The sequence below is a fragment of the Sturnira hondurensis genome, unplaced genomic scaffold (genome assembly GCF_014824575.4).
Source record: "Sturnira hondurensis isolate 20B ecotype Veracruz unplaced genomic scaffold, ASM1482457v3 Scaffold0018493, whole genome shotgun sequence".
Lineage (NCBI taxonomy): Eukaryota > Metazoa > Chordata > Mammalia > Chiroptera > Phyllostomidae > Sturnira > Sturnira hondurensis.
The window spans coordinates 318,005-345,039 of record NW_028091124.1 but is presented as its reverse complement, the minus strand read 5'-3'; the positions used below and the strand labels follow the sequence as shown (position 1 = coordinate 345,039).

Genomic DNA, 27,035 nt, shown 5'->3' with positions numbered 1-27,035 from the left:
CTGCTGCTTTCTGCGAACTACCACAAGTGCTGGGCACTTACGAGGAGGCAGGCTTAATGATGGGGCAGGAGTGGGGACGCGGTAACAGTAACAGAACATCCTATCCATTTGGAGAACAACACCCCCATAAAATGTCTAGAGAAGACAGTTCATGGCAACCGGAGGCCTATCAAAAGAGTAGCTTGAGAAGGGTCCATTGTCCAAGCCAGAACGTGGACCAGTGGCGCCTCAGGATTTTTTAATTTTATTTATGTGTTTTTAGAGAGAGGGGAAGGGGGGGGAGAAAGAGAGAGAAACATCAATGTGTGGTTGCCTCTCACATACTCCCATGTGTGAACTTGGTCTGCAACCCAGGCATCTGCCCTGACCAGGAATCGAACCTGCAACCGTTTGGTTCACAGGCTGGTGTTCAATCCACTGAGCCACACTGGCCAGGGCCGCACCTCAGGATTTTAAAACATCTCTAAGTACAGGGCTTGAGTCACGTGGGGAAAGTGCTACAACCACAGGCCAGAGCCGCTCTGGGGTCCCAGTCCTACCAGACCCATGGGTGCATCTTAGGCCAAGGGGGATGGAGGAGAGAAACTGACCGAGACTATTTAGGAATTTGTCTCCAACTAATTCGATCCTGAAAGTTTTAAAGATTGAGACGAAGAAGGAAAAAAAGCCTTTCCCCAAAGTCACCCAGTCAGAGCAGCACACCCACCCCGGGGTCTGACCAGGGGCAGGGCACGTGCTCCGTGGGATGCCCAGGGTCCCATCAGCCCACACTCAGCCAGTCCAGACACGAGAGGAAGGTGCTCCATGTCCAGACACTGGTGGTGAAGCTGGGGCCCCAGGACTGACGTTTCTCACAGCTCCCCGGGGACTGCACCGTCCCCTGGGGACCTTCCATCTGAGCAGCCTCCCACTCCAGGCTGTCCCAGGCATCAATGTCTAAAACTCATTGTCATCCACCCTTAACAAGCCATGCTCAAACACATCACCACACTGCCGCCCACACCCTCCCCCGTGCTCTCACCCACCAGGCACTCGGCTTTCCAAGACAAGGCCAGGTCCCAGGCCTTGTCCTGGGTCCCAGCAGCAGGCACACAATCAGCCCCTGCAGCACCCCACAGACACAGATCTTCGACCAGCCAATCCCCACCCTGCACCTGGTGCACACACAAGATGACAAGAACGCCTCAGGGGCTCTCCCGACACTGAGCACACAATTTCCAGAAGGCAACTCCAGCTAGTCCTTTTGCTGGACTCAAGACAGGGGCACCTACACAGCAGGAGCAGCCGAACCTAACGCAGGGCAGCGAGAACCTATGCAGAACCTGACACCTCCACATGCACAGGCCCTTGGCCACAGAGGACGGGGGGACCTCCAGAAAGCTCCAGTCCAGTGTGACGGGACATCCTAGGCCTCGTATCTCCAGATTTTAAATAGCATTTTTGAATCTGAAATGTCACAGCTGAATAGATTATGCGAATGGATTAAATCTGGTAACGTCAGGCTTTCATTTTTTTTGAAAGGTTTTATCTCTTCATTTTTAGAGAGGAAGAGGGAAGAAGAAAGGAACAGAAACATCAATGTGTGGTTGCCTCTCATGTGCCCCCAACTGGGGACCTGGCCCGCAACCCAGGCAAGTGCCTTGACTAGGAATTGAACCGGCGACCCTTTGGTTCGCAGGCTTGTACTCAATCCACCGAGCCCCACCAGCCAGGTTCGTTTTTCTTATAAATATCTCAAAACCTCACCTTAAAGAATCCATTTGAAATATGGATTTCAACCCCTGACAACCTCTGTGTCAATCATATCTCAGCCCCACCTGAGACTCTGGGGTAAAACCTCCCACAAGTCCAGTATCGACCTTGCCCATTGGCTCCAGCTCTGCCTTCACAGACAGCCCTCCCCGAATGACTTCTGTTCACAGAGGCCTTGCCTCGGCCTCCCACACACAACCATGGCTGGGGTCCTCTCCACCCCAGCTCCTTCACTTGCTCTGTAAGTTCTCAGGAGACCTTAGCCCCGAAAAACAGAGGGCAGAGGGCTGCTTTCAGCTTCTCACTTGATCTAATAACATTGCTCAAGTGCAGACTGAAACACATCCCTTAACAGTCATCTCTGACCACCACCAGAGATAGGAGCCATACGCCACCTGCGCCACCTAGCCCTGCTCCACGTAGCTGTCAGAACAGTGAGCCTAGCATTGTGCTAAACCTACATACAGATTTCTTCTTCTGGCCGGAGAGCGCGGCCACCCTCTCTTCCCAGTGACACTCCTCCGGATGCGTGAGGCCGAGCTGTTAGTTCAGTTTTTACCAGGATGGCTGGTCCCTTCAGCCTGTGGCAGCTTTCGACTCCTTTCCCTGCACAAGGCATTCAGGTCCACTCAAGGCAAACCTCCAACTGTCCTCAGCCTGGACTCCCAGTGTCGTCCCTCAAGTGTCCACATGCACAGCAGCGAGTCACACTTCAGAGCACGAGCATGCAGCAGGCAGAGCTACACAAGGAGGGTGGGTGGGAGCCCAGACTTTTCTCCCCGCCCCCTGGGAGAAACACGTGGGTCCCACCTGAAAACTCGTTCAGATGCACAACAGAAAAATCTGTAAGTGAAGGACTATACTTTTGGCTTCTAAAACTAAGCATAAATCGATTCCTTGTGAAGTTTTGCCAATTACACATGCAAAAGGATACATCTCTGCAGAGAGAACTCCTGAATTAAAACCCAGAGAGAATGTTACCTCCAACTAAGGAGAACCTGGAGCTTTGCTCACCAAACAGGACTGGGCATAGAGAGAACCAAAATTTGACAGCTGAAACCCAGGACGTCTTCCTTCTTCTTCCAAAATTAAAATGATTTACTTTGATCCGCACAGCTAACTTGCAAAGAAAATTTTTTCAAGTACTTCTCTGGACCCATAAACCAAACACGATAAACATTAACATGCCAACGAGCCAAAAGCCACCAAGCCTAAATCTCAGACAGGCGGGCACCAGGCCGAAGAGCCGAGGGGACACGAGCAGGCGTGTGTTGCGCGGAGTCCTGGAAGTCGGCACCATCCGCCACCCGCAGGAGGAACTTTCGCAGATGCCACCTCAGCACGGCCCTCCCACAGGCCACGAGAGCCCGCGGGCGGGGACAGGCTTAAAGGGGCAGGAGCGCGCTCAGCCTCCCTGCCTTCCATCCAAATTCGGTATTTTTCCGTCATGTATCTTTAGTCTGGGACTCCGGGGCACCTCCAAGTTGTCCACTGGCCCGCGGAGGGTGAAGGCCCAGCCCTGACCACCACCACGCAGGAGGGGTGGCAGGTGGAGGTGCAGCTGGATGGCTAGGCCCCTGCCGGGTCCCCAGCTCCCCTGCAGGGCAGACTTTTGTGAACCGCCCCCCCCCCAAGCTCCAGGGGAGGAACGCTCCTCCTGGGGGGTAGGGGACACAGCCCAGACACCCACGTCACCGACCTGGTCCCAGGTCAGCTGCACTTTCTTGGCGCTGGGGAGGGGAGTAGTGTAGAGGGAGGGCGACCCCTGTTGGGGGTGGCGGACCCCAGTCGAAGGTGGGGGGCGCTGTCGCCTCAGGGAGGGCACGGGCCGCAGGACTCCGGACTCAGGAAAGTTTCTTACTCTTTCCATGCCAGCACCGTGGCCCATGCGCAGTGGTGACACGTAGCCACCCCCGCCCCCCCCACGCCAGGCCTGGCCAGGGAGGAGGGGGAGCCCGGGCCGGCTGACCAGGCAGCCGGGGAGTGGAGGGGGGTGGCGGGACCAAAGGCACCCCTCCCGGCCCCTCCCCCGCCTGCCCCGCGCTCCACGTCGGCAGCCCCACTGCCGTCCGCCAGCCCCGCCCCCGGTGCCCCGACTGCCCCGCGCACCCTGGCCACCGACTGCTCTGGGCCTGCGCCCCGGCCGCGCCGCGCTCTGCCGCTTGCTCACCCACTGACTGCGCGGTGCGCTCGCCGCCCGCCGGCTCCGAAGACACCCGAGCTCTGCTCCACTCGCTCCGAGGCCGGCTGCCGGGCCCCGGTGAGTATATAGGGCGGCGGCTCCAATCCCGCAGAGACACGTCAGACCCAGGCGCCCGCCCCGCCCAGCGCCCGCCCCGCCCCCGCCGCGCACAGGTCGGAGCGCGGAGTCCTGCCCGCTCCGGCCTGCGGGGACCTGCGGGCCGCCCAGAGACAGGCCGGAAGGGCGGCCGCTCGGCCTCCCCGCACAAAGCCGAAAGCGAACGGCTGCCCAACCAGTCTCCACCTTCAGGAGCCGATGACCAGCGGGCTTTAGCCCGACAACACTCCCCTAGGGCAGGCCTCCCAAGTTTGGGGCACAGATTCTTGTGACCTCACTCACGAGGGGCTCCATCCCTTGTGTCCTTCACATCTAGTCAGTGTCCCCACTCTATTCCTGGGCTAGAGGTTAACTCCTTACCAAAGTGGAGCCTGCGGTTTAGGGGGCGCTCTCTCCCCAGTGGGACAGAAGGGGCACCTCCCATCGCGGCCCCCGCCCTGCCCAGAGGGGTTTCTACCCCAAGGCTGAGGATGACAAGCCAGGCCTGCATCCGTTGTGTAAAAAGCGACGGCTGCTGTTTCCTCTGGTCAAGAGTACAAGTCCAGCGGAGGAATGCGCAGAAACACCAGCCTGTGCCTGGAAGAAAGAAGCACAGGCGCAGAGCCCCGCACGAAGAGTGTCTGTGTAGAGTGGGCCCCAGAGCACTGGGCCTTCCCAAGGAGGGGTGAGGTGCAAGGGGCCTAGGTGTGGGCGCTGTGGCAAGAGAGGGGTCAGGCTAGCTCATCCCTGAGCTGGGTCAGCACAGGCTGCAGTGACCACAGGGGCTGCTCAGCAAGAGGGAAGCTGGTGCAGCGCTTCCAGCAGCAGAGGGTACAGCCAGATGTGGCAACCACTGACCCAGTCCAGAGAAGGGAAGGTGGGTAGGGTGTGCTGCAGCTATTCAGTCTAAAGATGATGGCCGTCCCTTGTGTTTGGCAATGGCAATGAACTCAGTGGCCAGATGTCGAAGGTAGCACACCAATGAGTTCCTTCTTAACTGGACGTGGCCACGGCTTGATGGAGTCAAGAATGGCATGGGGGTCTGGCTGCCCTCAGGGAGAAGGTGTGTGTGATGCAAGAGAGCCAGGACTTCAGGGTGGGGCTGTGACATGTGAGATGTCCACTGGATGGTCACGTGGGGCGTTCAGAAGGCAACTGTCTGTGCAAGCTGAAGCCCATGGCTGCTTGTGACTTCACTGTGGGAGAGAAACAACAGAGGACAGAGAAACATCCTCGACTCACTGTCAAGGACATCGTCACCAAAGCTGTGTCCTAGGTCACTGGGAAGGTACCTGGGCAAGGGCACTCCCTTCGACTTGGAAGAGCCTCTTTAAGCTCCAAGGACCTCCTCAGTGCCCCTCCCTGTTCTATCACCGCTGTTCGTGGGCAGTCTTCCCACAGAGATTCCCCAACCAGCCGGTCAGTGTTGTGCTGCTGTTTGCCTCTGAGGGTTCAGCACTGCGGTGGACAATGAAAAGGGAAGAAGAAGGCCAGGATTCAGGAGGAGCTGGCAGGTCGGCTGTCAGAGAACTTCAGTGACGCCAGGCAGCTGCCACAGGCAAAGCTGGCACAGTGCCTACTGCACAGGAGGTCTTAAGAGTTGGTTAAAAAAATTAACCAAAAAACATTGTAAAATCCAATGTTAAGTTGGTGCTTCCATGCTGGTAATTGTGATGAGCTTTTCTTCCCAGCAAGGGTTAGTGCAATAAAATAGATTGTAGGGGTGAATCCTGGGTGTCTGTGTCCAGCAACACTCACACCAGATAACGTATGACCACTTACAGCCGCCTTGAAAGGTGCACGTTGGCCTAGGACATTTTCGTTTTCAGCCCTCAAGGGAACAGGGGGGAAGCTTTGGGCCTACTCAAGGTAAAAGATTAGGATATACCCCTACTTAATGCCACAATCCCCAAAAGAACTAATGCTCGCTCCCTACTGAGGGCAGGTGCTAGAAAGAGGACAGGCCTGCAGCACTAGCCTGCACCAAGAGAGGGGCCCCACTGAGCACCAGCCACCACAGACCAGGCAGGAGAGGCTCAGGGTGCAGACTCTGACATTCCCGTCTGTCCAGGAATCCCCGGGTTAACCCTGGAAATAAACAAGAAAAATCCACTCCACACAGGAGGGAATAAACCTCATACCAGGCTGCAATAGACACCTACAGACCTACCCACAACTGCAGAGAGGCTAAAAGCCCAAAATTAAAAAGTAAAATAAAATAAAAAAGATTGCATCCCAGCAGGTATGTGGCTCAGGTGGTTGGAGCATAGCCCTGTAAACCAAAAGGTCACAGGTTCCATTTCCAAATGGGAATACCTAGCTTGCAGGTTCAAGCCCTGGTTGGGGAATGTGCGGCAGGCAAGCTATTGTTTCTCTCTCACATCAATGTTTCTGTCTCTTCCTCTCTCAAACTGATTAAAAAACCAAACAACATATCCTCAGGTGAGGATTTAAAAAAAACAGAACAAGAAAGAGCATCTGCTCTGAAGTAGGTATCTTACTGGGGACACTAATGTTTAATCCTACTCCACTACATGAACACACTTAATGCAGTGCTCTACTACACCCACTTACGGAATAGTGAAATAACCAGCACATTTTTACACAGACCAGCAAAGAATATTCTTTAGGGCCCAATTCAAGAACATGTGTCAGGTAACACAACTTATGACGTCTTTAAAAAGCAGACTGGCCCTGGCTGGTGTAGCTCAGTGGATTGAGCGCGGGCCTGAGAACCAGAGGATCGCGGTTCATTTCCCAGTCGGGGCACATGCCTGGGTTGCAGGCCAGTTCCCAGCAGGGGACGCACAAGAGACAACCACACACTGATATTTCTCTCCCTCTCTCCTTCCCTTCCTCTCTAAAGATAAATAAATAAAATCTTAAAAAAAAAAGAAAAGCAGACTGGACAAAGGTCAGGGTCNTGAGCGCGGGCCTGAGAACCAGAGGATCGCGGTTCATTTCCCAGTCGGGGCACATGCCTGGGTTGCAGGCCAGTTCCCAGCAGGGGACGCACAAGAGACAACCACACACTGATATTTCTCTCCCTCTCTCCTTCCCTTCCTCTCTAAAGATAAATAAATAAAATCTTAAAAAAAAAGAAAAGCAGACTGGACAAAGGTCAGGGTCAAAGAGTAGGTTAAAGGCCCCCACAGAAATGCAGGGAGACCCTGCTCTCGGAGGTGAGCTGGCCGGTGTGCACTGGCAGCACGTAGCCACTGACCCTCACACAGTGTCCGGTTCACACTGGGAGATGCTGCAGTCCAAACACATGCTGGATTTTGAGGACTTCGACCCAAAAAGCTCAATGTAAACCGTCTCATTAATTTTCTATTGATCATGCCTTGAAGTCACAATGTTTTGGATTGGGTTAAACAAAATATATTATTCAACTCCACCTGTTTTTTTCTTTTTACATTTTAAGGTATTAGAAAAATTTAAATTATTACCACTATACATGGTTCTTATTTGAACAGTAGTGCTATATAGTTGGTTTTCTAAAACAAAGCAGAAATGTTATCTGACAAAAGGCTTTTATTAATAAACTTTATATAGCAATCTTGGAAAAAACCTCAAGTCATTTATTATAATTCTCTTAATTAAAATGAATAAATTTAGATTAGGGGAAAATACAAAACAGATACTTGTCTCAGTCATAAAAACATTTCCTTTACCACACACACTCAGGGGTGTGCAGCGCAGGGTGCAGTCTCAGACTTCTGGGAAAGAAGTGACCAAGTTCAGTTCACAGTATTTCTCCCAAGGACTCTAACAATGCATTTTAAAAGGTTGGGGGGGGGGGACCTGTGGAAAGGGAAGGAAGTGGTCCTGGCCGGGTGCCCCAGGTGGCTGGAGCATCACACCAAAAGGTTGCTGGTTCAATCCCCAGTCAGGGTGCCCACGGGGCCAACCAATTGATGGCTCTCTCTCCTCTTTCCTCTCTTAAAAAAATTTTTTTTCAATAAACATATCCTCCAGTGAGGATTTAAAAGGGGCGGGGGAGAGAAACAAGGCAGAGGCAAAAGATACAAATATCTTTCACAGAAATGCAAGAAATGTTTATTTAATTTGTGCAAAAGAAAACCCAGGTTGAAAGTAGCATGAGACTCTACATTTCACCTCTCCATCTGGCAGAAACAAAGTGTGATGACCGTCAGGAAAGGCGTGGGAACGCTCACGTGGCTGGAAGAACAACCCCCGATGTGATCTCTTTAGAAAGCAATTTGATTACAAGTTGTAATTTAGCCCCCAGATGTCCCTTGAGCCAGCAAGTCCTGCTTCTACACAGACACTAAGGACCGCGTCCAGACACAAACACGCTGAGCAGATGCACGCCGGTGGGGCACCAAGGCCCCCAAGTGGCCTCCACATGACCTGCCCAATGACCGCACATTCCCTCTCCCAGCACAGGGACCAGCAGACGCCACCCCACACTCCACACGCCCTGTGGAGGCCTGAACCCCGGAGAGGAAAACAGGTAGTAAGTGACACTGGCTTCTGCAGCTGCCACAAATCAGTGAACGGCAGCCACAGAGTTGTTTGAAGTCTGAGTAATTCTTGGCTGTCAATCTGTTTGTGAGGGGCTTCTGACTGAAGAGACGAGACTAGCTGTCTGCAGGCACTGGGGGGCAGCAGAGCAGGGCCACGGCTGCTGGCTGCCAGCGCGCACAAGGAGGGACTTGGAGCTGGGGCCACACAAGGCCGCGGTCCTGGCAGTAAGCACGCCTCGCTGGCCCCGCACTTTGTAAATACTGGTCAACCGTCTGGCTTAGGTAACTTCCAGGACCTCCACCCTCTAAAATTCTTCAGCTGTGTCATTAAAGACACCAACCCAGTGCTCCCAGGTGGAAATGTGTCCATGTGACCCCGGGGCCACTCCGTGTCTGACGGCCATAGTGACGTCAGGGCAGCTGCTGTGCACACAGGCTCCTCACCATGGCCTGGGGCCAGAGCAAGTCCCGGCCCTGATGTATGGGTGCTGCTGCTAAGGGAAGGGCACTGAGGCCGGGACTGGAACGAGAGGGCTGGGGAAGGGGGCTCCAGCCTAGAGCCCCTCCATCCTGCCACAGAAGCACACTTTCCACCTTCCAACTACAAACCCCATTAAACTGTAGGACCCCAACTCCAAGTCTGACCTAGGGCAACAATTTATACTTGAAGATATTTTTCTTCCTATAATTTATAAAGAAAAGTTCCATGAGCCAGAATGAGCTAAGCTCATGTTTATAAAAACTTTGCTATGGATACAAAGCTGGCTGAAGTCATGGGTGGAAACACTCAGAAATCAGAATCAGTCCTACAAACGCAATGCTTTTGACAAAGGGAGAAGCAGACAAGAAAATTCAAGTCCCTGGACTCTCCCCTTTCTGGAGCGCTGAGCCACGGTGGTCACTGGAAGTGCACACCCTCCACTTGGCCTACTTCCTCCTCACTTGTCACCCAAGGAGGTGGGACTCCATGGTGTCTTCCAGCACCAGCTTTCTGAGGCTACTCTAGAGCTCGAACCACAGTTTTGGATTTAAAAAATGTCTGGACGCCCTTCATAATACAGCTGGGCCCCGAAGAACCACCTCCACACCTGGTGCCCTCTCCCAGGGCAGCGTGCAGACAGCACGGGGGCCTCTGCTGACCTGGGCAGACACCGGCAAGCCTGGCCCCTGAGCCGGCAAAGAGCTGTGCAAGCAACTGGGAGCAGGGAGGAGTGTGCCGGCGGGGCACAAACTCCACCAAGCTGTTAACCCCACCATCAGAAAACCGGCCCCAACCAAAAGAGGGGCAGAAGAGAAATGCGGCCTGTCTGGGGCTCCGCTGGGTCCAGATCAACATGGGGGCACCGACCAGTGGAAAGCGCTGAGGCCACCGCACGAAGACTCAAAGCCCCACGGAGGAAGAGCTCTGGCTGCTCTGTGAGGAAGGGATTATAGAAGGCAACCCAACCACAGAATACAAAGCTAGCAGAGTCTGAAACAACTGCCACACTAAAGCAACTGACAGATAATCATGCCCTGTCCACATAGTGGAATGACACACAGCAGAAGAGACGTGGGAAGTGCTCCGGACACGCCCATGTGTAGTCCCTGGGGCATGTGGTGACCGAGAGGGGAGGAGTATGAGGGAGTCAAAAACACACGTCTGTGTGTCTGTTTACACTTGCAAAAAGAGACAATGGGGGAAGGAAAGAAGAGAGGGGAACAGGGATGGAAGCCAAAGGTTTCTGAACACACCATGAGGGACAGCTCTGCTTTGAGAACCATCGGATCAGAGAAGACAGACTCCAACGGTAACACACGCCCTCCTCGCTATCCTGATGATGGTTATGCAGGGAGTTGAGTCCGTGAAGGGTCACTGAGCCACAGGCTCAGATCTGCAGAGTTCACTGTATGTTCACTGCACTTCAATTAAGAATTTACAAAAAAAAAAAAAGAAAATGAAGCTTACAATGTCACACTGGTGGCAGAACCATCAGACAAAAAGCAACTTGAAAACAGTCATTTGACAGTATATTCCAAGTGGGATCCGTCTTAATAGGAATATTTTATTCTAAAAATATTATGTATTGTAGGATACGGTGACTAGGTAATCCTGTTAAGATATACATTTATGTAAAAAGCTCATAAATGTTTACGTGGATTGGAACAATCGACAGTCACGATGGGTCCCCAGGCCTGTCAGCTAAGAGAAGCACCACAGTGGGGTGGGCACCGACAGTCCGTGGCGTCTGTGCACACCCACACTGCGTGGAGCGCGGTGCCTAGGGAACGGCGGATTCCAGGTCTGGAGTAGAGTGTGGACCAAACAGGACACCCTGCTGGGGCAGAAAGCCAAGGAGCAGCCACAGACTAATGGGGCCGTGTCCAAAGAGCACAGAAGCCAACTTGCGGGGGACAGGAGCATCAGAAAAGTGACTTCAGTGGGCTGAAACACAATTCTACACTTCTCCGCGAGTTCATGATACTGGGGGGAAAGCAACACAGATGCACCATCACTTTGGAAGTTGCTAGTCCCAATGCATTCTAAATGTCAAGACATCGTCACTTCTCCTTTTGCTGCAGTAGGAGCTGTATCTCAGGGTGACCGAATTGGTCAGGGACGCCTTCCTCACAGTCCCACCTCAGAGCTACAGGAGGTCTGGGTCCGAACCACCGCAATAAAGCAAGTTCTGCAATAAGGTCAGATGCCATCTTTTTGCTGGTGGAGTCTTGCCTTCAATTTGTAAAACACTCATCATCTGTGAAGTGCAATAAAGAGAAGCACATAAAACAAGGTGAAACTGTAAGAATGCCAATTAATAAATACAGAAATACGAGTAGAAAGATCTCTATGTTGCAACTGCCAACTGTAGGCTAAATCATGGCTATTACAGATAGCTAGGTCCTTTGTTCGGAAACCCATGAATGTTGCAGACAAATCAAATTAGGCAGGTGCAACCCAAATGTAATCACAAGTGTCCTTAAAATCACATGATTTAAAGATGGAGGGGGGGGCCACAAGAAAGGCAAAGACTTCAAGAAGCTGGAAAGGGTAAGAAATGGATTAGCCCCTGGAGCCCCCAGTAAGGTCGCTTCAGCCACATGTGTGATCACTTGTTACTGCGGTAACAGGAAACAACACACACAAGCTAGGTGGCTGTTAACCCCACTAGGCTACTGATAGATGAAGAACTTTGCTTCACAAAGTTGATGACACAATCAGCCTGCTGCCACTGTGTCCATTCACCAGTCAGGAAAGGCAGCCAGGTCTTGGCTGGTGTGGCTCAGTGGACTGAGCGCCCACCTGTGAACCAAAGGGTTGCCAGCTCGATTCCTGGTCAGGGCACTTGCCTGCGTTATGGGCCAGGTCCCCAGTAGGCGGCACACAAGAGGCAACCACATACTGATGTGTCTCTCCCTTTCTTTCTCCCTCCCTTCCCCTCTCTAAAAATGAACAAAATCTTTGGGGGTGGGCAGGGGAAAGAAACAAGCTAAGCACTGAAGTCAAGATAAAAAGAAAAATTTTATAAAAGTAAAAGGAATAGCCCTGGCTGGCGTAGCTCAGTGGATTGAGTGCGGGCCTGCGAACCACACGACCACGGTTCGATTCCCAGTCAGGGCACATGCCTGGGATGCAGGCCAGTTCCCAGCAGGGGACGGACGCACCAGAGGCAACCATACATTGATATTTCTCTCCCTTTCTCCTTCCCTTCCCCTCTAAAGATAAATAAATAAAATCTTTAAAAAAAAGTGGAAGGAACAAATAAAAGAACTGGTAAAAAACAAAACTAAAACAAAAAACAGCTGGGTTGGTCAGCTGGGTTGGTCAATCAAAACCAAAATCGGTTTCTCTGGAAAAGCAGTTAAGAAGCAAACAGCTCTTCCCAGTCTGAAAAGAAGAGGAAAGAACACAGAGCCTGAGCTCACAAAGACACAGTATTATCTCCGCCCCGTTTGGAAGAGCAGTGTGGCAAATGGCAGCAATTCTAGCTCCAGGTAGCTCCCAAGGGAGTTAGAGCTTCTTTGCCCCAGGGGGACCCCGTAAATTATTTTTGTATCTCACTGGCATTAATTGGGTTCTGAGCCAATTAGGGGACCAATAACTATAGTCAAGGGGCCAAAAAGATGGGATATGACAGACACGGCCAATCAGAGTCCACCCATGCAGCTGGACCACTTCGTCTACAACAAATGGCTTGCACACGGTGGAAAAGGGTGGCCCCCTGCCACCACTGTGGCTCAGTGGGTTAGGTGTCGTCCCATGAAGCAGAATGTTGCTGGCTCACCTCCAGGTCACGGCACAGGCCTGGGGTGTGGGTTCCACCTCCCATTAAGGCATGTGTGAGAGGCGACCTATAGATGTTTCTGTCCCTCTCTTTCTCCCTCCCTCTTCCTCTCTCTAAAAATAAATAAACACATATATACATATAGCAATCAATCAATCAGATCTTTAAAAAAAGAAGAGCCCTGGCTGGTGTAGCTCAGTGGATTGAGCGTGGGCCTGAGAACCAGAAGATCGAGGTTCAATTCCCAGTCAGGGCACATGCCTGGGCTGCAGGCCAGTTCCCAGCAGGGGATGCAGTTCCTGGCAGGGGGCGCACAAGAGGCAACCACACATTGATATTTCTCTCCCTCTCTCCTTCCCTTCCCCTCTAAAGATATATAAATAAAAAATCTTAAAAAAAAAAAAAGAAGAAGAAGAAAAGGAAAGGGTGGTTCGGGGGGGGGGGGCGGCGATCAGGGCACCGTGTGCCTCCCCGTAACAAGTGCACCTGCACGGAGACAAGATATCCAACTAACCACAGGGCAGCTCAGAAACATGCTAGATTTGAAACAGAGCACCAGCCTGATAAATCCACACTAAGTTTAGAAAACAAGACATGACTAAATAAGGTCTACCCTAGGGATGCAGCAGGATTCAATATTAGCAAGTGTGTACAGTTCACATTTATAGCCCTGAGGAGGACAAATGATGATGTATACATGACTGGTAAATGGCCAGTAAAAATGCTCCAAAGACTGATGAAACCCGTCAGATATTGTGTGCTTCCTGTGGAATTTAATATCAGGAATAGAGAGAAGTGGCTATAACAATAATACTTCCCAGAAGTAAAATACATTGTATTTAGTTAAAATCTAAAGCTACCCTATTGAAATAAGTGACAAAATGGCAAAGACATCTACTGCTGTCAAAGACTGTTGATCATGCAACCTGAAGACACGTGTATAAGCAAAGAGACAAATGCCACTGTTTGCAGATGATCACCCATCCGGAAGGCCCCCGTGACAATGAAAAACTGGGAGAACTGAGAGTTCCGTAAGCAAAATGGCACGTGCACACAAGGCCCAATGATGCTCAGTCACAGTCCAGGAGACTTACCACAAAGACGTCTGTTCTCCCAAGTTCATCCGTACCCCCAAGGAAATGTCAAATAATATCTGTGGTGGGCTGAATAATGGCCACCCAAAGACACCCAGTCCTTCCAGATGCAATTAAGCTGCAGATCTCCAGGAGACTGCCCCATCTGCCATCGCAAGTGTCAACTGGTTCCAAAGAAACACAAGGCAGAGGAAAGAACCGTGTGAAGACTGAGGCAGGCTGCAGCGATGCAGCCACAAGCCAAGGACTGCAGGGTGGCCTCCAGACGCTGGCAGAGGCAAAGAACTGTCTCTGCCCTACAGAGCCCCCAGAGGTTGGGTAACCTTGCCCAGTTTCCAATCTCTAGCCTCCAGAGACGCGAGAGAACAAATGTGTTGTTTTAAACAGAACTCATGTGAATCTGAGTTTGTCTTTCAATACAAGTGCCATTTCAAATTAGCAGGAAGGACAGAGGAGGCAATAAAGAGAATTAATTAGGCCAACTTGCTCTCCATTCTGAAAAAACTGAAAGGGCGATTCCTACCTCACAGTGTGCTCCCAAGTAAGTTTCAGCCAGATCAGAGCAGTGGTGGCCAACGCCAACGGTTATGCCTTGAGGGGACTGAGGAGGGAAACCTGCAGCGTGGGGAGGGCCTAGTGACGACACAGGTTGCAGATGCCACTGAGGAAGGTGTTGACTCCGTCAACCGCCTCAAAGCTTAAAATTTTGCTATGGCAAAGACTATCAGGTACAGAAGGCAGGACACAAACAGCTTTTTTCTGTTTAGAAACCATCTGAACAGGCTAAGACATGTCAACACACAGTTCACAGAAAGTGAACACACACTGTAACACAGGCACAGGTGTTCACCCTCAGCCCGGACTGAGATGATGAAGACGAACAAAGTGATGCTGTCTGGGAAATGGGAAACCAAGCTCGCCGACCACCGGGTAAAATTAGAAAGCGTTTAAAGACACATAAAGACAGATGTATGTGCTCACACACATGCACGCATCTGCTGCACCTCAAAGTAGCCGCTCTCTTTGAAGCACTCTGCAGACGGCAGAGGCGCAGGTGTGAGGCGCAGGTGTGATGTGCACGGGACGGCTCGCACCAGCACTGCCCGGGGGCAAAGAACTAGGAAGCACACAGGTGTGTGTCAGTGAGAACGTGGTCACCACACGGTGTCACTTTGAAACCATATGACAGGTGTGTGGCGAGGGCAAGACGGTGCACAGGACTTCCTTTTTAAAAACTAGCACATAGGCTTCCACACACACAGTAGGGCGTCAACACGGCTGGGAGAGACGGAGAGGGCAGAGGCATCTGTGGGGGCGGGGGGGGGGGGCAGGAGATGAGACCAACCCCCTGACTAACTCGTAAAATAAACGTATTAGGATCACTGGCATCTGAGACTGTCACTGCAGGAAAAGGGAGCCACCAGGTTGGAAAGGGAGAAACTGGGACAGACACTGTTGTGTTAGACTGAGACTGGAGGTATTAGAATAAAGGCATATTTTTCAATATATAGACATAAAAATAGACATGAATATTATGGAAGTCTGAGTACCATCTGCTGTAAAAAGGAACCAGGTTTCCGTGGAGGAAGGCTGACCCCGGGTCTGAGGCAGGGAAGCACACGAAGAGCCCAGAGGATCTGGTGGCACCAGAAAGCAACAAGGGCCACACGGAAGACAGGTTCCTGCCAGGAAGACACAAGCTGGCCTTAACAGGCTCCCACTGGTCCAACCTGGGAACACATGAGCAGCAAAATAAATAATGATACTAAAAGAGTGAACGGAAAGGTAACCAACCTGTCAGCCTAGATGGAGGTAAACGAATGAAGAAACTGGGTGTCTGACAGCAACAGACACTGAGTTTCACAAGGACCTGCCCAGAGCACACTCATGACAAAGGCCTCACAGTGGAGAAGACTGGCTGAAACCACCTTAATCAGGTGGTCAAAGCTAACGTCACTGACAGCGGGACAAACCGAGAGCCCGTGCCACCAGAAAGAATGCAAAGCTCAGAACCCCACTCCCCTCCTGTGCTGGTCCAGCCACAGAGGCTGAATCTAGTCAAAAGAAAACACCTGGCACACACGCACCACACAGATAGTGCATCACAGGGCTGTGCACTCGAAACCTGCGTAATCTCACTAACCAATGTTGCCCCAAATAATGACAATGAGAAACGGGAACACCAAACCCACACTGAGGGATGGCCTGCAACCTAACAGCCTAAAAAAGCAACACAAGTGTCAAGGTCAGGAAAGCCGAGGGAAGACGGAGTGAGTGTCTGACCCCCGCTGGCTCCTTTCCAGGACCCAGACCTCTCAGAGGCTCTCGATTTCCCCCTCCCCTGCCTCCCCAACAGCTCAGACACCATGTTCAGAGGGGAGGGCACAAGCTGCCCGCCTGCCCAGGGCCAGCCTCTGGCACTGCTGACTGCAACCACCCACTCACAGACACCAACATAGTAGCCAGCTATGCCACATGGGGGGGTGGTGCACTGCCAGGACTGGGGAGCAACCTAGGGGCTGGGGGAGGAAAGTGACCATGCCACTAAGCAAGGGTTAACAGAGGAAAAAAACACCCCCCCACACACATGCCGACCACTGCAGAACTGGGGTGAGGTGATGAGAAGATGAGGAAAAGAACATTTTGGAATTAAAATATTCTTGTAAGAAGCCACCTAATGCCTCCCAAGAAAGTTCTGAACTGGCTGAAATTGAAAGTGGCCTCCAGTGAAGCCATGCACCAGCTGAGAGCACAAACCTACTCACACTGACGGGGGAAGACTACAGAGCCCTTCGCAAGCCATTTCCTGCTCGCAGGTTTAGTCCTGCAACTACCAGCACAGCCTGAAACCAAAAGGCTTCTCGGAAGAAATCGAAGGCCAGAGCTGCCCGCACATGCTCTCCAGCTCAGCAGCACCTTGGGTAGCTGGGCATCAGGAGACCCCAACCAGCCCAGGACAGGAACGGGAGGCTGAGGCGCCGCACTGTTCCAAAAGCAGAGGCGCGGTGCCACTCTAGGACAGCCGCCGGGCTTTGACAGACCGACTGCGGACTCCCTGCCGACTCCCCACAGAGCCGCCTTTCCCTGCCTGCCCAGCCAGACTCAAAGACAGCAGCTACACTTACTGACCTCAAGGGGACAGGGCGGTCGCCTCCAGCACCTGTGTAAGCTAAGGAAGGGTGGACGCAACAGCACCAAGTTGGACAGCCGGCCCTGGCTGCAGCTGGCTCTCGTCTGGACGTTTCAGAGACCACAGGGCTACGCCCGGGAGCCAAGGGGCCCCACGCCCAAGCTGCCTGGCAGCAGAGCTCCTCACCAAGCAGCCACAAGGCAACAGAGCTCTGGTCTCAGGGGCTCACAGGTCGGCTCCAAGCATAGGCTAGGGTGGCAAAACAGAAGCCTGGCCTCGAAAGACAACAAATATATTCTTCAAATTAATCTCACACACCAGATTCAAACCCATGCAGCAGGGCCACCTAACTACCAAAGTTGAAACAGTGGATATAATCCAGTAATTCCATTTGAAAGATATTTACAAATGAGCTAAATAGTAATCAAATTAGAAACAAATTACACAAGAGCAAAGTGAAAAGCAACGCCTACACTGATTACAAAGTTGAACCTGTTAGCATAATGCAACATAGTTGACTTTGCTCAGCCAGGTGCCCAGGCAGCAACTGCTTACCCCTAACGGGCTGGGTGCCAGGGCACTGCCTCCAGCGTGAAGAAGAGGCACGCTCTCCAGGGACACGTGCCCAGCTGTCACAATGGTGCAGCAGAAAGGCAGAAAAGATTGTGGAGGGCCACCCTTCGTTCTTTCATTTTTAATTTCTAAAGAAAAAGTTTTAGAAAGGGTAAAAGTTTTCAACCCTACACAGCACAGAATCAAAAACCATACATGTTACATTGAGGAGGGAGCATCTCAGCTAGTCACCTCAACCCCATCGTCAAAACCAGCAAAAAATGCCAAATACATGGCTCTATACCCCTATTGTTTCCTCTTTCCCTCCAGCCTATCTGTTCCAAGGTCCTTTTGGGATGAGGGCAGTTTCTCTAGCGGGGCCATGTCCCCCAAGGTTGTCTGTTTTGGCAACCTCTGCAGGAGAGCAGCACTCTCCAGAGCCTCCGGGGGCAACACTCCTGAAAGCCGAGGAGCGGTTGCCATGCAGGTGGTTGCCATCCAGGCACCTGCAAGAAGACAGCTCCTGTCTTCTCCTCCCCTGGAGCCACACCCCCAGAGGTTTCTGGATGACTGCGAACCAGGGTGCAGGGGAGAGCCTGGCCATCGGGCCCTCCTGTGCCTGCCTGCCCTGGGCAGCGTCACAGAGACTCTGACTGCCAGCACCCTGCTTCCCAGCCCCCTTTCACCAAGCTGCAGCCGCTCAGGTCAGGTGATGCAGGGGCCAAGCATACGGCCCCAAGTCCACAGCAAAGAACTTCCCAGAAGGGCCTCTCAGTCTCTGCAGGAGAGTAATGTCACACCCTGCATGCACCCAGCAGAAGCCAACATTATTCCTCCTCCATGAAGGAACCCAGAGGAGCATGAGTTCAGCCTGTGCCATGTCTAGAAGCTTTAAGTGTGGTCACTGACCTCAGGGCCAGAAAGAGAGTGTGTCCAATTCACTGGAGGTCGTTGGTCAGTGGGAGAGCTCAGCAGAGGGGACACCAGGCCGCGTCCTCTCCGGCAAGCCCGGAGAACTTAGCAGAGCAAGGCCAAGAACTACTGCTACTATTGCTCTGCTTCAGAAATTGGTCCCCAGCTCACATTCCCCAAACAAGATGCCAGCCAGTGGGACAGAAAGATCATGCAGATAATGGTGACAGTCTTTCCATAAAAACACACAGCAGCTCGAGCACTTGTGTGCAGCCAGCACACACCTCTGCCTCCCAGCAGCCTGTCCGCCCAACCGCACCCAAACCTTCAGAGGAAGCTGCTCTGAGACCCATCTGCAGAGGCCACAGACCCAGTGGCAGCCAAAGAACAAGAGCAACATTGTGGGGCCTTCCAACAGGCTTCCTTCTACATCTAGCATCTCCCTCCGAGCCTAGAAAGGGGCTTTGAAAGCAGCAGCCCATTGTAATTTACCCCAAGGCAGCAAAGGACAAGTGCTCAGAATGTTCCCTTTTTTAGCAGTCGACACTGTGCTGTCCGTTCATCCCCTCAAAACAAGCACCTCCAGGACCAGGTTACCTGCTGCGCCACAAAGGTCCACACCAAGTGATGACTTAGCTCATGACCCAGACTGGGGGTTGGGGGCAGGGGACACCAAGAGGGAATACACCTCAGGAGACCTGGCTCAGGTGGCCAGAGATGATGTAACTGGGTTGCTGCAACAGGATGATGGACACACTACTCCAGAGAGAGCCTAGAGTGGAAAGCTGACCCCTGAAGGTAGTCGGGTATGGACTGACAGCAATCACCTGCAGGTTACCATGGAGATGAGCCCTGAATATATTAGGATTAGGGCTTTGATTTTTTTTCACTTCCCTACCTGGACCTACTGATGAATATGTACTTGGTGAAAAATACCTGCTTGATGACTGAATCAATGAGAGATATTCAAAATTCTAAGGGACACAAGACAAACAGCTCAGTGAGGTTTTCTATCGGCATCCCCCTTGTCAGCCACTGTGACAGGAGGACTCCAACAGTGCAGGGGTCACAGCCCCACTTCAGCCACTCCGGTAAGCAGCTTCACTCACCAGTCTACTCTCAACTGAGAGACAGGGCCTGCGAGGGCTGCATCCTAGAGCCCTTTCAAGGACTGACCCTGGGAAGCAGGACGGCTCAAAGTCAGTGCGGCTGGCCTGCCACACGAGTCAGCTGCTCCTTGTGGGGCTGTCCTGGGCCCTAGGATGCTGTACACCCCTGCACTCTACCCCGTGGGTGCCAGTGACACAGCTGTGTCGTGACAACTAAAAGGCTCCCCACAGCAGCCAGATGTGCTCAGAGGGCAAAGTCACCTGGCTAACCCATTGCTGCAAACAAGGGCGTGATGCTTGGCACATGAGAAGGGCAGCAAAGAGTAAGCTTTACCAGGCAAAGCTCTCTGTGTCACTCACACACATGCGAAAGGACCAGGGTGGGTTGCTGGGAGTGTGACCATCGGCTCCTCGTGTCATCCTTCCAAATTCAGTTACTGATAAACTGAGCTGACCAAGGGTTCAGAGCTTTCAAAGGTGGGCAGTGGAGGGGGGCCGGGGGGAACCACTAAGACACAGCTTTCTAATCTTTAAATGGAAGAAGCTCAAGTCCTACAGACTGAGAAACACCCAATGTCCCAGGGCGGATGAAGAGCAGGTCCAGACTGAAGATCGGACCCCTGACTCCCAGTCCAGAGAAGCACTCCTTCCCCACCCTTGGGAACACCCGGCCCCATCCCAGCTGGGGCACCCATGCCCAGCAGTCTGCACCTGAGACACAAGGCCCTTGCCAGGACCACCTGAGGACACCAACTCAGACAATAAAGGGAAAACCCAAGAGAGTTTTCAGAAAACACTCATTTGAAAGGACCCACACCGATGGCCCAGTGGCACTCAGGCCAGCACCTTCCTGCCTCTCCCCACCCAGGTGTAGTCTGCGGTCCCAGGGGTGGCTTTGGGGCACAGCTACACCTTCTGACAGGGCTCCTCACCTACAGCAGAGCCTGTGTCAGGACAGGCAGGGCGGAGGGGCTACCATGATGCTGACTGCATTAACTCATTAACAATACAGCAAGCTTGCTGCAGTGGGCACCCAAGGAATGTGATTTTTTGCATAAAAATACCGTGAAATACAACTACAACAAAACAGTGCAAAAACTGGCAATGCCTCACGATTCTTCCCCAAGAGCTATCTCCAAACCTGCTGTTTTAAGGTTTTTCTTAGATATATTAATACATGGTTTATGTAAAAACAGGATCACATTAATGTATCATTTCACCACTTGCTATACTCATTTTCATTAAAAAACCCATCATGCTGTCTTCCCAAGTTTTACATGCAAACTAACCAGTGAGCAACCACCTGAATAGGATGAACACAACTTAATAAACCCCTACTGATACTGCTTCCCCTCCCCTTTCTTTGGTGACTACAAACACGGCTGGAAAGAATATCCTCTGCCCCCGGGAGACTGCAGCTCCACAGGATCAAGTCTCAGAGATACAGTCACGTAATGACGATGGAGGCGCCGGTCAAGGCGCGTGGACCCCAACAGCTCCACTCCGCTCCACACCAACCAACACCAACCACGTGTACCTGACCCTTAATGACTCAAATGGTCATGTTTATTCTTCCCCATCTGTAGGGAAACGTGATTTCAATGTCAATTCTTTGATTATTAATGAAAACTGAAACCCTGCTTTGCTCACTGGCCATTTGACCCTCTTAACTCTGAAGCCCAACCTAATCACAACCTCTGCCACTTCTCTGCCAAGGCGTTTCAGCACACAGTAGGACAAAGCCAAATACACAACTGGGCTACTAAGGAGAGATGCAAAGAACAGAAGAAACTGCAAACTTCAGTGAAACTCAAGTTATAAGCTAAAAAGAACATTGCTAAAAGGCACCTATAAGCAAAAGTAGTAAGAAAAGGCTATCAGCCCTGGCTGGTGTGGTTCAGTGGTTTGATGGTCAGCCTACGAACCAAAAGGTCGCTGGTTCGATTCCCAGTCAGGACACATGCCTGGGCTGCCAACCAGGTCCCCAGTTGGGAGCATGCGAGAGGCGATCTATCAATGTATCTCAGGCACATTGATGTTTCTCTCCCTCTCTTTCTCTCTCCCTGCCCCTCTCTAAAAATAAATAAATAAAACCTTCAAAATGCTCTTTAAAAAAAGGAAAAGTCTTTCAAAAAGGACAGTTTTACCTCTCATGCCCTGGCCAAAGGCTGTGGCTTGTCTCGGTTTCGAAAGAGAAGGAGAATCTCTGGACTGGGACACCTGGTAGAGTGAAGGGTGGGAGCCTTTCAGAACACAGAGGAAGCAGGTTCTTCCAGAGCTACTACTGAGACTGCCCCCACCCCCCCGCCCACACACACAGGCAGCCAAGCAAGAGGCAGGAAGGCATTGCATATTTTCTGGATAATCCAAAAAGACCCAAAGAAGCTGACAGGATGCTTTCAGAACATGGTCCTGTCAGGTGCCTCCAGAGTGAGGCACAGGGTGCCAGCCGGACCATCGGCGCAGAGGCTCCTTGACAAGTGAGCAGGCGGGCAGACATCACCTCACCACCCAGCAAAGGATGTTACGAAAAGCAAAACCCCCACACAAACAAAGCTGCATGAAGGAAACAATGACTTCGGGGAAAAGAAAGCTTTAAAACTCACTAATGTCCTCAGAGGAGATGCCAGATCCATGAAACAAAAAACAGGAGATTACAAAATAGGAATGGAGAGAACAAGAGAAAGCTCTCTGAAACAGAATTAGAGTAGAAAGCTGAAGATGTCTCCCAGGAAGAAAATGGAACACCTAAGGAAATCAGGGTCACTCCAGAAGCTCTAAGACAGGGCTGTCAGACTCATGGTCCCCGGGGGCCACATCAGCCTCGAGGGGGCCTCCAAAGAGCCGGATGTGACCTCAGGGCTATGTACATGTAAGTGCTCCTTGACCAGGGGCAAGGAGCTCGGCACTGCCGCCGGGCAGAAACAAGGTGCTGGCTGGATTTGGGCCACGGGCCTTGTGTGCGCCCCTGTGCTCTAAGAGCTTCATTCTAGGAACAGAAAGTGAAGGGGAAGAAATCAAAGCAATAAATCAGAAAAAATGCCCAGCTTTGATGAATGAGTTCCCAAGTAACCCCAAGTGTGGGCAAGACAGCAGATAAAAACAAATTCCAAGGGGCATCAGTACACTGAGTATTTCCAATTTTACAGAAAGAAAACCCTTGAAGCTACAAAGAAGAAAACAGTCACGTGAAAGGCTTCAGCACTAACACTAGGAGATGGGGGACCGAGAAGCACCATGGTGCCTGCACTCTCACTCAGTGTGACGAGGGGAGTTAAGAACTTCCAAGCATGCAGGTTTTTTAAAGCTTCCCTCCCAGGCATCTTTTCCTAGACAACACCTTGAGGAACTGCTCCATCAAAATGAGAGGGGGCAACATCAAAAAAGAGAAAGGAAAACATGGCTCCAGGAAACTGGGAACCCGACACAAACGGGGCGGTGAGAGCTTCAGGGAGACTTCAGCAGGTCAGAGGCCTGGGACAGATTTATTCACAATGAGATTAATACACGGAATTTCTTCGGATAAAAAGGACTAAATTTCTTTAAGAGATTTAGACAAACCGGTGAATCTGGCGTCGAGTTTTAGTGACAAATACACAAACAAAACAAGACCCAGAAGAACTTCACGGAAAACAAAAACTTATCCAGGAAAGTAAGAGCGATCCATGAATGACACTGTGTAGTCAATATAAACGCTGAATACTGAACTAACCAATTAAAAATGTACCTGCTCTGGGCAGCCATGTATGTGTCTGCACAGCAAAGGCAGAGAGTAAAAGAAAACTCGCTCTACATCTGCTCTCAGAGTCAAGTGAGGAGAACGTGTGACACGGGAGGGAAGAGCCACAATGAGCAAGTGGAGCATATATATGCTACTCAGAGGCGGCGGCAAAGACCAGAGGAGTCAGCCAAGAGCAAATGTGGGCGCTCCGCAGGGCAAGACACATGACTGGGGGGAAGAAATTCAGTTTTTCCTTACAAGCCTTTTCAGATTATTTGACCTCTTACAAATGACAGGAAAATACATACTTGGTCTGAAATAAAACTACTCTTTAACTTAAAATTCATATGAATGCCAATGAAAAGTCGTAATGGAGAGCACACACAGTCAGTGCACTGTTACCAACTCTGCACGACGTCTGGGACTTGCATGGCTCCTCTCTGCCATCCCCAGGACCTTCCATGTGGCCGGTAAAACAGCAGTGTGCTAGGGCTGTCACTGCCAAAACTGACCAGAGAAGAAAAATTTTGCTTAGCCCAAAACAACTTATATAACCAATTTTTAAAGTGTGTACACACGAAAAGTTTAATTCTTTTGTTGGTTTTCAAATGTTGAATGCTGTGGTGTTTCTATAATTTAAAGGAAAAGGCACTCTGACACACTGATGTTCTCGGCTGCTTTTCTACTTGGTCAAAAACTGTTACAACGTGCATCTCGGATTTTTGCTGCCTAACTCAGCAGCTGAGGACTCAGCTGTCTACTGTTTCTTCCAGGAGCGTGGTTATTTCTTAACAGAAAAGGGAAAACCCTTCCTCTGTATGGTCACTGGCCCTGTGCAAGGGATGCGTGCTGAAGGGGTGATACCAAACACAGGGTGGGGCAAAAGTAGGCTTCCAGTTGTTTGTATGGAAAATAATACAATAATAAATGAATAATAAAACAAGAATAAACCCCATGCTTCACGAATTCACAACTGCAAACCTACTTCTTCCCCACCCTATAAAATTGCCCCTCAGTACTTCAAATAGTGTGTTCTCTGCTCAAGCCTTTTTGGTAAGTGACTACATTTCGGTTCAGGGAAGCATTAATGGAGAATCTATCTTATTCACTTGGGACTAAAGGTCACAAGTCACCCTGGCAGACAGTATGATCACCTGAAACCCTATAGGTCTTACTGAAGACCGGCTCTCAGCAAGCCCGTCACCCTTTGAGGGGTCGAAATGCACCAAGTTCTCCAGCTCCTGCCAAGACACATCCAAGCTTCAGGGGCCACACGGCCCCTCTGCATCAGCTGGTCTTCCTGCCTGGGATTCCCCATCCTGCCAACTCCACCTGGAAAAGCTTCCTCATCCTCTAAACCCCAGTTCAGGAAACACGTTCTACCCTTGCCTAGCGTAGCTCAATGGATTGAGCGTGGGCCCGTGAACCAAAGGGTTGCTGGTTCAATTCCTAGTCAGGGCACAAACCTGGGTTGTGGGCCAGGTCCCCAGCAGGGGCGCGGAAGAGGCAACCACACATTGATGTGTCTCTCCCTCTCTCCTTCCCCTTTCTCCTTCCCTTCCCCCCTAAAAACAAAATAAAAAAGATTAAAAAAAAGAGAGAGAAACACGTGGTTTGTGAAGACTTCCCAACAGGTAATGCTGCCTCTTCCTTCCTCTGTCCACATGTGGCCCCATCTTCACTACTACACTGGACCACTGTAAACTAGTTATTCTCTTACCAGTAAACCCTCCAGACCATAGACCGCTCAAGGGGGAGAAAGTCTACATCCTCTTCATCTTTGCACACCAGACTCAACAGTGTATGGCGCACAGAAGTTCACAGTAAACATTCCTGCTTTGAGCTGCTGAAAAAAATGAGTTACAAGGCTGGAGTAAGACCATCAAAAGCCCCAAACAGCAAACTTAAAGAAGTGTTTTTTCAAGAAGAAATTCTCCCATCTGGCAGCTGAGAAGTCAGCTTGGCCCGTGGAGAGGACGGGAGGTGCCGCACAGTGTGGCCCAATGATCTCAGGAATGTTCTCCTCATGCTCCCTGCACATGTCCCCAGGTGGTGTTCACTCCATCAGAGAGGGGAGCACTCAGTGTATGGTACACAGCTCAACTAACGACAGCTCCAGGGACGTTCCATCCCTGATGTCAGTTATTTAACAGGCTTTCAAATGTTCTTCCTCAAGGCTCCAGGGGATATGCTCCGTTTTCTCCAAGCCTAAACTTACGAAAGGTTGCTGCTGCTTCAGACCCAGAGAACTGGAAGTCACATGACAAAAGCCGCTGTAAACCGAATACCTTCTCAACCAAACACTGCTTCCAAACATCCTAACATTAATCGTAATGAGTTTAACGTGGGGGTTCATGGAATGTTCAAAATGACCAACTATAAACCTCCATGTTATATAATTCCAGGTTTGCTCCCACACATGACCATCAATCAGCTGCCTCAGACGAATCCTTGCTGTTAACACCCTCTTAATAGGGCTCTAAAAAAGTTACCTGCCGCGAACCTGAGTGTTCTTAAGCCGACCCCAAACACAGGTGAAGTCACTGCCCGAGGGCTGAAGACAGCCAGGGAATGGTGGGCCCAGAACAAAACGCAAAGCAGAAGGGCCAGCCATCCTTCACACTGATGTCTCATTGACCAGCAGCGTTGTTTAATAAGTAGCACATGGGTCGATTTTTCCGTTGGTTTTTACGTAGTATTCGAACTCCATGCAAAGTCTGGCCCTATCCCGTTTCTAAGGCGCGTCGTAGAGAATATATGGCAGCTGGCCCTGAGCACCTAACCACTTTCCAAAAACCGCCCTCCGTATCCCCTAGTGTCAGAAACAGCTTCGGGTCCCCAACAAACACGATGCCATAGCCCGTCAGAGACTCGAGATTGTGTTCACTTCCAGTCGGGAGTGAGCTACAAAGGTTTCGTGTGCGCCCAGCCTTGAGGAGAGTGTCCGACGGCTGCCGGGCCTGCAGGCCGCAGGGAGGGAGGAAGGACACCCCGGGCGGGGCAGAGGGCAGCGCAGCTCCCACCCCGGCCGGCCCGGCACGTCGCCCTCCGGTCCCCGAGCCGCGCAGCCGCAGTGGGTTTGGGGGCGTCCCCTCCAGATCTCACCTCGCGACCCAGACCACAAGACAGCGAGGGGCCGCACTGCCCCGCCCTACCCCCGAGCGTAGGCCCCAGCCCCGGGCGCACGAAGGCCACGTCTCCGGGGACGGGCGCCCGACTCTGTGGTCCCCGAACAGGCCCTCCGACCCACGTGTCCTGCGGCAGCCAATCGGCGCGAGGGCCACAACCATCGAGGCGGCGGCAGGGGGCTAGAGCCGCCCCGCTGGTCGGCTTGCCGCCCCCTTCCCGGCCCCGCTCCAGAGCTCCCAGCCCGGTGCTGCCGCCATCTCGTGCAGGAAACAGCCAGAGGCAAAGGCGCTTCTCCTTGCGGTCGTTCTGCACTCTTACCGCCACCTGCCTTCCCTTGACCTCCTCTTTTCTCAGAAATCACTTAGCTTATTCTGAAGAATTTCCCTTCCACTCACTCTACTCACCCACAGACGAAGAATAGCATTACCTGTTCCAGTCTTAACAGCGTAAGGAAATCAGGCTCACAAGGTGGGAAATGTGGCGAAACAGGGACAAGCCGCCATCTTGGTAAAGGAGAAGCGGCTCCGCTTGACCTCTCCCCCACCCCCAGCATCTATATGGCTAACCGCCGTGGGAGGGGCACAGCGCCTGCGCAGAGGCGGA

At 51.7% G+C, this 27,035-nt stretch overlaps 1 protein-coding gene across 2 annotated transcripts in view; it reads right to left on the bottom strand.

Annotated features, from left to right (window-relative positions):
* Positions 1-26,983, bottom strand: part of HDLBP (high density lipoprotein binding protein) — a 58,168-nt gene extending 31,185 nt beyond the window's left edge. The window contains exon 1 of one of the 2 annotated variants that reach the window (XM_037069305.1): positions 26,860-26,983. The gene's annotated coding sequence lies outside the window, so the exon portion shown is untranslated. Of the gene's footprint in view, positions 1-3,922; positions 4,030-26,859 lie in introns of those variants that run through there. The other variant, XM_037069304.1, reaches the window with a different exon arrangement.
* Between the last annotated feature and the right edge of the window lie 52 nt (positions 26,984-27,035).